Source organism: Silene latifolia, chromosome 6 (assembly GCF_048544455.1).
Source record: "Silene latifolia isolate original U9 population chromosome 6, ASM4854445v1, whole genome shotgun sequence".
In the NCBI taxonomy this organism is placed as follows: domain Eukaryota; kingdom Viridiplantae; phylum Streptophyta; class Magnoliopsida; order Caryophyllales; family Caryophyllaceae; genus Silene; species Silene latifolia.
This window is the reverse complement of record NC_133531.1, coordinates 9,293,637-9,306,113: the sequence shown is the minus strand read 5'-3', so window position 1 is coordinate 9,306,113 and position 12,477 is coordinate 9,293,637. Positions and strand designations below refer to the sequence as shown.

The window sequence follows — 12,477 nt, the reverse complement described above, 5'->3', positions numbered from 1 at the left end:
CCCCAATATGATGGGAATATTTGAGTCTTCGGGGATGTCCATTACATAGAAATCACATGGAAATGCAAGTTTCCCCACCTTGAGTGGGACATCCTCCACAAGACCAATAGGGTATCTTACCGACCTATCCGCAAGTTGGAGAGAAACCCTTGTTGGTGAAAGCTCATAACCTTTCAACTTCTTAAAAATTTTGAGGGGCATAAGACTAATGCTAGCCCCCAAATCACACAAAGCCCTCTCAATGTGCACGGTCCCAATCTTACAAGGAATGGAGAAACTCCCCGGGTCTTCAAGCTTTTGAGGAGCCTCATTCATGAGAATTGCACTACACTCCTTGGATAAGTTCACCGTGGTTGTCGGGCTCAAGGAGTTTTTGTTAGAGATGAGCTCCTTCAAGAACTTGCCATAGCTTGGAATCTCCTTTACGGCATCAATGAAAGGCATAGTAATGTTGATACCCTTCATCATATCCATAAACTTCCCATACTTTTGTTCAAGTTTGGCTCTTGCCAACCTTTGTGGGAAGGGAACCGGTGGTACATAAGTTCTTACCACTTGTTGTTGAGGCTCTTCAACCACCCTTGTCGGTTCATCAATCACCTTTGGAGTTTCCACAACAATTTCCACGAGTTCCTCTTCTCCCTCCTTTTCTTCAATTACCTTAGGAGGTTCAACCACAACTTGAGGTTCAATGACATTACCCGGTCTACTACTCTTCCTTTTCTTAACAAATTCCCGGTCTTCCAAATCCCTACCACTCCTCAAGTGGATAGCATTCATGGTTTTCGGATTTTCCTCGGTTTTACCCGGAATTTCCTTGGGAGGCTTGAAGTTGGCTCATTTGAGTAGCCAATTGGGAGATTTGGTTGTCCGTCATCCGTTGAGAAGCTTGCATTTGGGTCCTAAGTTGGTTGATGGATGAGGTTGTCTCGTCATGTTTTTGAGTGGAATGGTTGATGAATTGTGTTTGAGTATTGACAAGTTGGTTTTGTGAAGTCATCAATTGTTCCATCATGAGTTCCAAACTTGACTTTGGTTGGGTGGTTTGTTGGAAAGGTTGGGTGGTTTGTTGGAAAGGTTGGGTGTTTTGTTGAAAAGGTGGGTTGGTTGGTGGGTTGAGTGGTTGAAATTGTTGTTGCCTTGGTTGGAAGGTTCTCCCTTGGAAACCCGGTGGACCTTGGTTGAATGTAGTGTTTTGTTTTTGAGTTTGGAAGTTTGGTTGTTGTGATTTTTGTTGGAAGGTTGGGTTTTGGACATTTTGAGAGCCATAGGAGAAGTTTGAGTGGGCTCTCAATCCCGGGTGATATTGGTTGTTGTTAAATGCTTGCTTGGCCGGACTAGACTCCAATATCCCGTTCACTTGCTCCATGCAACTTCCATCTCCAACCACCAAGGGACACTCATTGGGTGGGTGTCCTTGGTCTCCACAAAGCTCACAACTATAGACTTGGTTCCTCATAGAAGAATTGCTAGATGTTTTGCTTGAGCTCATCAAGGCTACTTGTTGCTTAAGCTCTTCTATCATCTCTTTCACTTCCACATTGTTGGCCGATTCGACCGTTGACTTCCCCTTCCTCTTGTGCCTATCATTGTTCCAATGAAAGGTACGAGAAGCCATTTCTTCAATAAGTTCTTTTGCCGTCTTGTGGTCTATCTTATCCAAAGCGCCCTTCCCGAGCCTTAATCAAGGTTCATCTTCATATCATTGTTTAACCCTTCATAGAAATTGTTGATGAGCTCATCATCTCCAATACCGTGGTGAGGACATAGCCTTTGGAGGCCCTTGTACCTCTCCCATGCTTCATAAAGGGTCTCATCTTCTTGTTGGGTGAACCCTTGGAGCTCACTCTTAATTCTTGCGGTTCGTTGGGGTGGGAAATACTTGTTGAGAAAAGCCTTAGAGACATCGTCCCAAGTCCGAAGAGAGTCGGGTTCACAACTTTTAAGCCATTCCTTGGCACTTCCCCTCAAAGAGTAAGGGAAAAGCCTAAGGCGTACGGCATCTTCCGTGACTCCATTGGCCTTGAACATGTCACAACTATCCAAGAACTCGTTGAGATGCTCGTTGGGGTTTTCGGTGGCTCCCCCTCCGAATTGATTCCCTTGGACAAGTTGTAGCAAGGTGGCTTTCACATCAAAATTGTTGGCTTGAATAGGTGGCTTCACAATACTCGGATTCACCACCTTTTTCGGAGCCAAGTTATCTCTCATAGGGACCGCGGCCATTGTTACTTCCGTTTCCGGTGTTGCAAAAGGATTTTCGAAAGCTTCAAAGACCCGTGGTCCTTCTTGAAGGTTCTCAATTACTGGATTTTCTTGAGGAATCGGTGTTTCTATAAGCCCTCTTCTACGGAGTGAATTTAGTCTTCTCGCGGTTGCTTCGATCTCGTGGTCAATCGGTCTAATTGGTTGACCTCTTCGATTTCTTCTTCTCATGCAAGAAGTCCTACACACTCAAGAGAGAGATTAGTAACAAAAGACTTAGTCTAAACAAGAATGAAAACAATTAATATCTAGCCGAACTCCCCGGCAACGGCGCCAAAAACTTGATGGTATCAAGCTATACCTCGCAAGTGCACGATTTTATCGTTGTACACTATTAAGGGTCGATCCCACAAGGAGTTGAGAAGATTACTAATTGTTCTAATCCTATCGTTTAGCTAAGTCAACAATAAGGGATGAAGGTTATACTAAAACTACCAACAACAAGGTAAAACGACTAAATAAAGAAATAAGAGAAAGAGCAAGATAAAATAAATAGATGGAAATCAAATAATTTAAAAGCCTAAGACTCGGTTCTCCCCAAACAATTCGTAATTCCACACAATCGAATCTCTAGGCTAATCACAAGGGTAGTTAGGTGAGGAGGTGACGACTCTAATTCGCCTAAGACCCCCCTCTCGGGTTCGAAATAGGACACTAGTGCTACCCACCAACCCCCCTCTCGGGTTCGAAGGTCGGAATCCCTAACTCAATACCCGACTACCCCAAAAACATGAATTATTCCCAAGGTAGTCCAATATTTGCTAAGGTCATTAAGCCCCGTCAATTCCCGGGTCATCCCACTCCCTCTCTCGAGGGTCGATTTCAAACGCTAGATTAGAGGTGTCCGACCCGGTTCTCCTTTCGGTCTCAACCAAGGTCAACAATAGGGTCAAATCAAGGGTATCCAAATCACAACCTAACCAACTCTCGTTGGTGGTCAAGGGTCGTAAGTCGACACTACCCAAAAGTCAACCCATAAACCAAGTCATTCCTCTAATCTACCCTCACCAATTTCCCCAAATAATTAGCCTTTGTGAAATTCAATTAATGAAATTACTCATGTTGGGTCAAACCGAGCCCTAGTGGAGGACTACTCACTAATCATGGTCCTAATTGCAAAATAAACAATAAAGATGGAAACTTTGGTCACAAACATGGTGGGAAGATGAAATTCACTACTAAACATGCAACAATCTAAAAATAGGTGTAAGGAAAGATGATTTAATCTAATAATGAGAGTGATTAAACCTAAAGACACAATCTTTAACCAAATCAACTCAAAGATTAAGTCTTTGAGGACAACTACCCAAGGATGAACAAAAGAAAGTGAAACAAAGGAAAGATCAACAATGAAAAGATGAACAATGATGGAAATAACAACAACAAACAAACAACAACAACAATTTAATCATAAACAATCAAACAAACATAAGAGAAGAACAAAATGTAAACAAATGAAAATAAGGAGAGAATTAATACCAACAAAATAGTGAAAGAGGAATTTGGATAGAAATAATAAAGAAGGAAATCCTTCAATCTTCTTACAAACCCAAATTCAATCACTAATTGATTGAAGAACTACTTTAATTAAGGAAAGATTAACAAGGAGATTAAGAAAGTTTAAAGCTTGAAAGGGTAAAAATTCTGGATATAGGGTTGTGTTTTAAAAAGGGTTTAAGAGGGGGTATTTATAGGCTTTTACAAGATTAGGAAGAAAAGAGGAAGAAAAGCCCAAATTCGCGTCATTGCGTAATGCTTAGGTGCACAGAATGGTCTGCCTACTACCGCAAAACCGTGCAAAGTTTAAAAATAGCTGGCATCTGTGTTTTGCCGGTGGGCCGGTTGCCGGCCTGCCGGCAAAACACACTCCTCAGGACTTCTTCTTCTTTATGGTGCGTAATGCCGGTTGACCGGCTGCCGGTGCTCCTACCGGCAGCGAGGCCAAGCTTGTTTTTCACCAAAATCTTCAATTAATTCCATTTGCTGTGCTTTACCGGTGGACCGGTTGCCGGCCTGCCGGCAAAGCACATTCCTCAGCTTTTCTTCAAAATCTTAAGTGATTCTCTGGGGTGTGTTTTGCGGTGGCCAGACCGCACTGCCGGTCTGCAAAAACACACTCTTCACCATTTATTCCCCTCTTCTTCATGTAAAGGCAATGGGGTGCCTTTCTTGCCCCAGTTTCTCCATACTTAGGTCGTTTCCTACAAAAGGACACACATGGTAACAAGTACGGGTATTGGGCACAATATGCAAGGAAAAACACCCGAAACCGACTCGATAAGAGTCGGTATGCATAAAAGAAAGAGGGAATTAGAGGTAAATTAATCGTATATCAGTCTGATTGAACCCAGGGGTACCAGGCCAGCCCCGGAGAAGCTGTATAGTGGATGGGTGCAGGGGCTCAAGTCCTTGATTCTCAGGCCGAGGTCATGTGAAGCACTCCCCGAACATGATGTTCGTGTAGGCGCTGTGTCTATCGGACATCTATTCACTAGGTGGTTGGATATGTCCAAGTTGACTACGAGTGGGTCGCTTTGTGGGGCGATGACTCCTCGTAGTCCTTCCCTCCAATAGTCATATCGGGAATGCTGGAGGCGGTGGTCGCTGCGTTGGGCACAAAGTTGATGGCCTGATACAGCTCGTTCAGGTGCCGTTTGTGCCCATGAGCCGACCCACCGTTCTCGTTACCTCCGATGACTACATGGATAACTCCTATCCGTTGAAAAACGGATTTCTTATCCTGACGCCGCGGCGTCGGTCTTGGCCTTTGGCCACATACTTGTCGAGCTCCCCTTCCGGATTAGCTCTTCAATGGCATTCTTCGAGATGCGGCGATTGTCGATGGGTGGCGGCGGCGGCCGTGGTACTCGCAGTATTGGTTCGAGTCACCGTCTCCTTTTGGCTTGGGAGGCCGTTCCCACTTCTGGCCCTCGCTTCTGCTTAGGGCGAAGACCTTGGCGGCCGATGCGACCAGAGGGGTTTTGTCATGGTAATGCCTTTGGTAAAACATTCCCGAACTGTCGCCGGCGCCCGTCGAGCCCTGTTTCTTGGCAGATCTATCAGACCGTGACCTGTTATTGTCACGGCGTTTATCATCGGATCGTGACCTGTTATTGTCACGGCGCCTCTCATCCGGGCTATCATCCCGGCGGCTTTTCCTCTCGAGGGCTTGGCCTCGGCTGGGCCTACCCGGTCTTGTGGTAATCTTCCACCTTGATGGCCTGGTCGGCCATCTTCCTCGCGGCGTCTAGGCCCGTGCCCCGTGCTTGATGAGCTCGTCTTTTAAGTTTCCTTTTGGGAGGCCCTTCATCGGTCTGGCCGCCGATTCGGGATTGATTTCCCGAATCTGCTGGACCTTGCCGTCGAACCTCTTCATATAGCTTCGTAGAGACTCGCCCTCCTCCTGCTTGATAGTTAGGAGGTCCGACGTCTCCACGACCGTCCTTTTGTTGCAAGAGTACTGGGTTAAGAAGGCGTCCTTTAGGTCGGCAAAACAGTATACCGAACCGTCGGAAGCCCCTTGTACCGGTTTGAGCCATCCCATGCGAGTCGTTGGGAAAACTCGGCACCCCGACCTCATCAGTCGCTCCCATACCGACATGTAAGACTCGAAAGCCTCGGCGTGGTCGGTTGGGTCACTATCTCCTTTGTATGTAAACGCCGCAACTTCGGCTTGGTTGGCACGGCGGTGTCTAGGACATAATCAACGAGGGGTGTTTGACCACGTGTCGGATGACACGCGGCGACCGACTCCTCGCATTCCTAGTCCGGCTTCTCTCCTCGTAGCGGGAAGGACTTCTTCTCCGGCTCGGGCTTCTTCTCCGACTCTCCTGAGTCGGGCTTGTTCTCCCGGTGTATCTCGTCGGTGGTGCGGCGGCGATGTCCTCTCCCGAGTGCGAGAAGGACTTACGTTTACCACGACCACTCCGGGCTCCTCCGGGCGTCTTGGTAGGGTCTCTTCTCCCGAGTGCTCCATTCAAGTTTCTTGAGTCACGTTACGGACCCTGGTCTCTGGATGGCTTCCGCCGCTCGTGTCGGCGTGCCTATGTGGTGGTGTACTCCCACCAGGTCCGGGAGTGTCTTCGGTTTTGCTACGTCAACCACCTGTCCCATGATGGTGACCTGGTTGGTGGGAGGCGGCGTGTCCGTATTATCGGCATTAAATTCCGGTTGGACTACTCACGCCGGTGGAGGGTTGCACTACTCGAAATGGTGAAATGTATCATCTTGGTGTAGCTCGGTTTCGTCGGTCATGACTACTTGTTGTTTTGACATCTTCTCAGCTTTTTGGGTGGGTTTTTTTTGTTTTTGTTTTTGTTGTTTGGGAATGAATGTGACTAGCTTCTAGTACCTGTTTCCCACAGACGGCGCCAATTGTTCCGGGTGTAATTCCAGAGCGGATGTTTGTTACCACTCGTAGCTAGTAGAATGATGTCCTTGCTTGAATCCTCCTTGCGGTCTCCTGAAACGATGAACAAGCGAGGGCTCGGCTTTGGCGGCGTGCTCACTCCGACGCTCAAGTTAGTGAACTTAGAGAGAAGTTGTTGTGACTTGGCTAAGAGTATATTGTAGAGAGATAAGGAAGATATTACCAGATGAATAGTGGTTATTAGGTCAATTTGTGGATCCTTTCCTCAATGAAGGTTGAGGAGTATTTATAGGCATTCACCTTTTGTCACGTAGTGGCCTAGTGGCCAAGTGGCTATCAGGTGAAAAGACCGTTGTACCCTCGGCCGATGGACCTGTGGCAGGCTCGCCGAGGGTCTTGGATATGAGTACGCGATTTGTGTCCCTATTGGCTAGTTGTGCAGTCGAGACTCGGGTGACAGTCGATGGGCTTCGCCGGCTAGACTGTCTAAGTCGTTGACTTTGCTGTGGATACCCTTGACCTTGCTCAATGTGTTGACTTGGTCAGCGGTGCAGAATATGCCCCATCAAAAGTATATAGTGGGGTTTGATGAGTGGAAAGAGGTAAGAGTATAATATTAATAAAAACTTTCTCAAAAAGGAAAGGGGAAGAAAACCTGAATAATCCGTTTTAGGAAATAGGGAAGAAAAGAGTGGATATGAGGGAGTATAAAAATAGGGTAAAAATTTAAAAGTGCAAATAAAGTTCACATTTTTAGAACACTATATGTGACACGACTATGAAATGAGAGGGGAAGAACTAAGAAGTTGGTTTGTAAAATGCCAAATTCTAGAGATAAAACAAACAAACTTTAGAATCACAAATTCACATGCATTTATAGCTTTTGTTTCAACTGTCATCACAATTCACGAGCATTCATGCATGTGAACATTAACAGTTTAACACACTTTTTATCGTTTTAGTTCAATCAGAACAGGAACTCGTCAATCAGTAGCTAGGTTTAGTTATCTTTTATGCAATGCACATTATTCAGCGGGGGCGACCGTCTCAGTTATCAATCGTTATTTAATTGTATGAACTATGAATATTACGGTTTTAAACAAGACTAAATGAGACATTATTTTGAAACATAATGACACAAAGCACCGACGATCGAAAATGCACGAAACATATACGCAATACCAATAGTAGTTAGAATAGTATAAACTGGAGCAAAATGTGAGGCTAGTCTGAGTTTCCACATCTAATCTTGACTTAAATGCTTCTAACTATTTAACGTCCTCCATACTCTTCAATCCATCTCGCTGTTCTAACTAAGTAACTGCTCAGGACTGTGCACCGACCCGAATTGAATAAGAACCGGATTGGACCGGAACCCATAAAAACATTGTACTGTAGACTTGGACCATAATTTTTTCTGTTAAAGTCCGGTATAGTCTAAACTAGTTTTATAACCGTGTACAAAATGCACGGGTTGCTTTTTCAATTATGTTATTCAATATATGTAAGTTGATCCTTTTATACTTACTCGTAATGTTTTTTTTATTAATATTTGAACTATACGTTCCATACAGTGTTAAAGTTTCCAAGTTGTGCAAATATTGTTCCACATGATTAATTGTTCAATTTCTATACAAAGTAAAAGGGTATTTAAGGGTTTTGTTATAATGAATATAAATAATCTAAGAGAGTGTTTGGCAACAAGAATTTAATTTGAAATGTCTCATTTTAAATTTAGCAAAGTGAAATAAAGATTTGAAATGAGAGGGGGTTAGTGAGTGAATTTCATATGAGTTTATTTTAGCCTTACTTGAATTTGGTAGGGATTTGGAAATCCAAATCTAATAGGTTTGCCAAACATGTAAATTGGTCCAAATCTGAATTTGAGAATACAATCTTTGTTCCCAAACACACCATAAATGTATTACAAATACTCGAGATTTCTTTGTATAAAATTTTTTGTTGGTTCAGTACAATTTTAAAAAGTAAATACATGCTGCCAAAAAAAAAAAAAAGTAAATATATGCCTCATTGTTATTATTTTGATTTTTGATAGTATAAGTTATACAGATTACTAATATAGATATTTAATTTAGTATTTTACCAAGTGCAATGGGAAGTTTTTGTCTTGAATTTGTCAACAAAAACTTTTACAATAAAGTTCTTCCCATTGCAAGTGTCATTGTGTTTGTTAAAATAAGAACCAAGTTCTTTGTTAGTTTCAAAAATATTAAATAGGTTGATGGAGTAAGATAATTAATACTAGATTCTAATAAAGAATTAAGAAAAAAATCTTCCATTATAGTGTAAAATTCTTAAATTTAGTAATTAGTAAAAAATGACTTGGAAATAGAGAAAACTTTACGTGGAATTCTCCCACTACAATTGCTCTGAAACAGTTACGAATCATTAAACAACTAGTCTCGCTTGTGACGGGCTAATTCCGTCACAAGCTTGTGACCTTTCACAAAAAGGGAGAGGAGACAAGATGGGACACCCTCATGTGCTTTTCACTCATCTCTTAGTGGGTATTTTGTGAGAGAAAATGGTATCCATCACAAGCTTGTGACGGATATCACCGGTCTTAATTAGATTTTGTGATCATTAAAGTAGAGGACATACTGACTCCACTTTTTACCCAACGAGAAGTCGTTCTCCGTACTTTTTATCTATCAACAATAGCCAATGGTCGACATGTGTAGATTAAAAGTAAATTGGCAATGGTCGACATGTAAATTAAATGCGACATACCAAGTCCTCAATTTCTTTAGTAGTTCCGTAGTTCATTCCATGCAATTAAATGTGTATCTATTTCACTTTTAAATCATTTTGTATAGATTTTATTTTCATTAAACTAAAGATAGGAAATATTTCATATTATTTTGGAATTATGTTTTTTCTGATTTACAATGATAATGTCTTGCGGTATTTATACAATCTTGACTACCATGCCAAATGTCATTATTAAATACAACATTTACATCATACAAATTTTCAAAGTAAAGGTTTATTGAACCATGATTGATTGTCACGGATGGCAAGGAATTGGTACATCGTACCATAATTTCCCGTAACATTCGTCTAACTAAAATACTTTTTGCATATATTAATTTTAAATAAATTATGAGATATATATCAGATTGCTCTTGAAAGAGTTTCAACCTTATTCCATGAGAATTTCATGTGAAAATTTTTATCACTATACTTCATCCGTATAAGCAAAATCAATAGTATTCCCTATAAACAAATGCTACATTTTTTATCGGATCGGTGTACTAACTAATGATAAGGCACCACCAACTAGTAACAAATCTCGATACCACCATGCAAGGTCCATTATTTTAATGACACGTAATATATATAAAAGGATGATAACAAAACTCAATACTATCTAATAACAAAATCTTATTTTCCAACATATAATCACTTGGATAAAAGAGAAGATCATTCATTGCTGAAACCAACCAACTTAGATTCCATATTTATTTTACACAAATTCTCATTTGTTCATATTTGTGACGGACCATTTCGAGCCTCTACTTCTGCTCCTGGCCCCTTGACTTAAAAGCATCAGTTCGATTAAGCTTGTGACGTGAGACAAAGGGACAAGTGAGAAGGGCAAGTGGGAGAGGATTATAAGGGTCACAAGTTTGTAACTGTTAGTCTGTTACAAGCAAAACGGACTGTTTATTTTAATGCAAATTCCCCTTATTCATAATTTCCATTACATGTTTTGTGTATAAAATATGACACCTCCCTCCTTTTAGGCCCAAACTTAAGAGCAAACATCTCAACTCTATTTATACTTCCCACAAGAAACACACCCAAGTCCCAACAATACAACAAACTTTACAACCCCTCAACAACAAAGATAAGTAGATAACAACACTCCCATACTTCTCCCAACTCCAAAAAAATCCAAAAAAACACCATCAAAACATGAACTCCATTACAAAAAACTCATCAAACAACAACAAAAATATCATAAACAATTCAACTTCAACTCAAAAATCTTCATCATTTTCTCATAGAATAACATCATCAATGTCCTCATCATCTTCTTCTTCATTCTCTTCATACAACTCTTCCTTTGAAGAAGATTTCTCTTTACCAAATAGTCCTTCAACTTCTTCCAAGATTCCCTTTTCTTGGGAATCAATCCCAGGAATCCCAAAAACACAAATCCTTAAAAAAATTGATTCCTCCAAGAAATTACCCTATAGTAACAAAAATTTACCTTTGCCTCCCCATGTTTGTACTTCTAGTAATAATATTACTTGTAACAAGAATTTCAAGCAAAAGAAGAGCTACATTACTAGAAGTAGTGATCCTTTCTTTGATGCCCTTGTTGAGTGTTCGAAAGGCGGCGACGAGGACAATATTATTGGTGGTAGTAGCATTTGGAAGGGTAGTGTTAAGAGTTTAAGTGCAAGATTTGGTCTTGTTAATCTTTCATGTAAAAATTCTTCTTCTATTGCTCATTCTCTTGTTTTTGTTCCTAAAGTAGGACCAAGGAGGATTTCTTATGTTAAGAAAAGATTTGGGTAATTGTAATTAGACCAAGATGATCATTATTAAGTACTATGATCATAGTCCTTAGAGATTGAATCTAAATGTATTTTGTGACATTATTACGATTCTGTATTATCACAAATTTGTATATGAGACGGAGTTATTTCATAAATTTAGGTTATTTCACTGTAAAACCGTTTTATGAAAGATTATTTACGAGATTATTAATAACTACTCCCTCCAATCCAATCCAATCCAAACTACCCACTTACTTTTTGGAGGTTTGACCGTTAATTCACAGAAAAATATAAAACTTTGAACGATAAAATTTACATATTTAGTTGTATTATGAAAATATCTTTTATAAATTGTAATTTTTGCAAAAAAAAAAAAAAAAATTATATACAAAGGAAGAAAAACGCGGTCAAAGTGTCGCTTCGAAGACCACCTAAAAGCAAGTGGGTATGTAGTTTGGATTGGATTTGAGGTAATATATGTGAATATGTCTATATTGACATATTGTCATTGAAAATTAGGGTACATGCAAAAAGTTGCTTAGATGTGCCATATGATGTAATTTGAAAATACTTTTGTATTAAAATTGTGTAATAAATCTAAATTTGAATTTTACTATTTCATGAATTCATGGTTATTAATTTATTCGCTTGATCGAGAAGAATTCATTCACATTATGTAATTTCTTGATTTAGACAGCCAAACAAATAAAAAGAAATTTTGTTACCATTTTATGGTTATATGTAACCACAGTGACACGGTTATTACTGTTACAACTTATGATCACTTGTTTTTAAAGAATAGTGACATTTTTGCCGTAAAATGATCTCAAAACTCTGTCTTATTGTTTCAGACCAAAATAGTCCGTTTGAACAGAGACCAACTCCATTCATGTAAATTGAATCGGCGGGCAAAATATCAATATATCATTACTATCATCATTGTCCTTAGATTTTGTTGTTGGAGTATAAATCCACTTGTGAGTCCCACATCGGTGAAAAAGAGAGAGATTGTCTATCTTATAAGGCCTAGGGGTGTTTCTCCCATTGCCAATTGGTTTTGGGAGATAAGAGCATTCTTGGGCTTGTGAGTTAGACTTCTCTCCTCCACCGCGGGTAAGGCCAGACCCGTCTCGTGTTTATTATTTGTCTTGTTTATTGTTGTTATTTGGACTAGTATTTTACTCTGTACTACTTGGTTACTAACTTTAGAAGTTACTGTTTTTGGAAGGTAAGAATATAGGAGTATATGAGAAAACTCAATGCATAATGCATGGATGTCTTAAAAATGTTCATAGTAAGATCAGGATCGATTAA

At 40.5% G+C, this 12,477-nt stretch overlaps 1 non-coding gene across 1 annotated transcript; it reads left to right on the top strand.

Annotated features, from left to right (window-relative positions):
* Positions 1 to 1,750: 1,750 nt before the first annotated feature.
* Positions 1,751 to 1,857, top strand: LOC141589341 (small nucleolar RNA R71). Its single transcript, XR_012520284.1, has one exon. It is a non-coding gene; the product is annotated as a small nucleolar RNA R71 (small nucleolar RNA).
* The last annotated feature ends 10,620 nt before the right edge of the window (positions 1,858 to 12,477 follow it).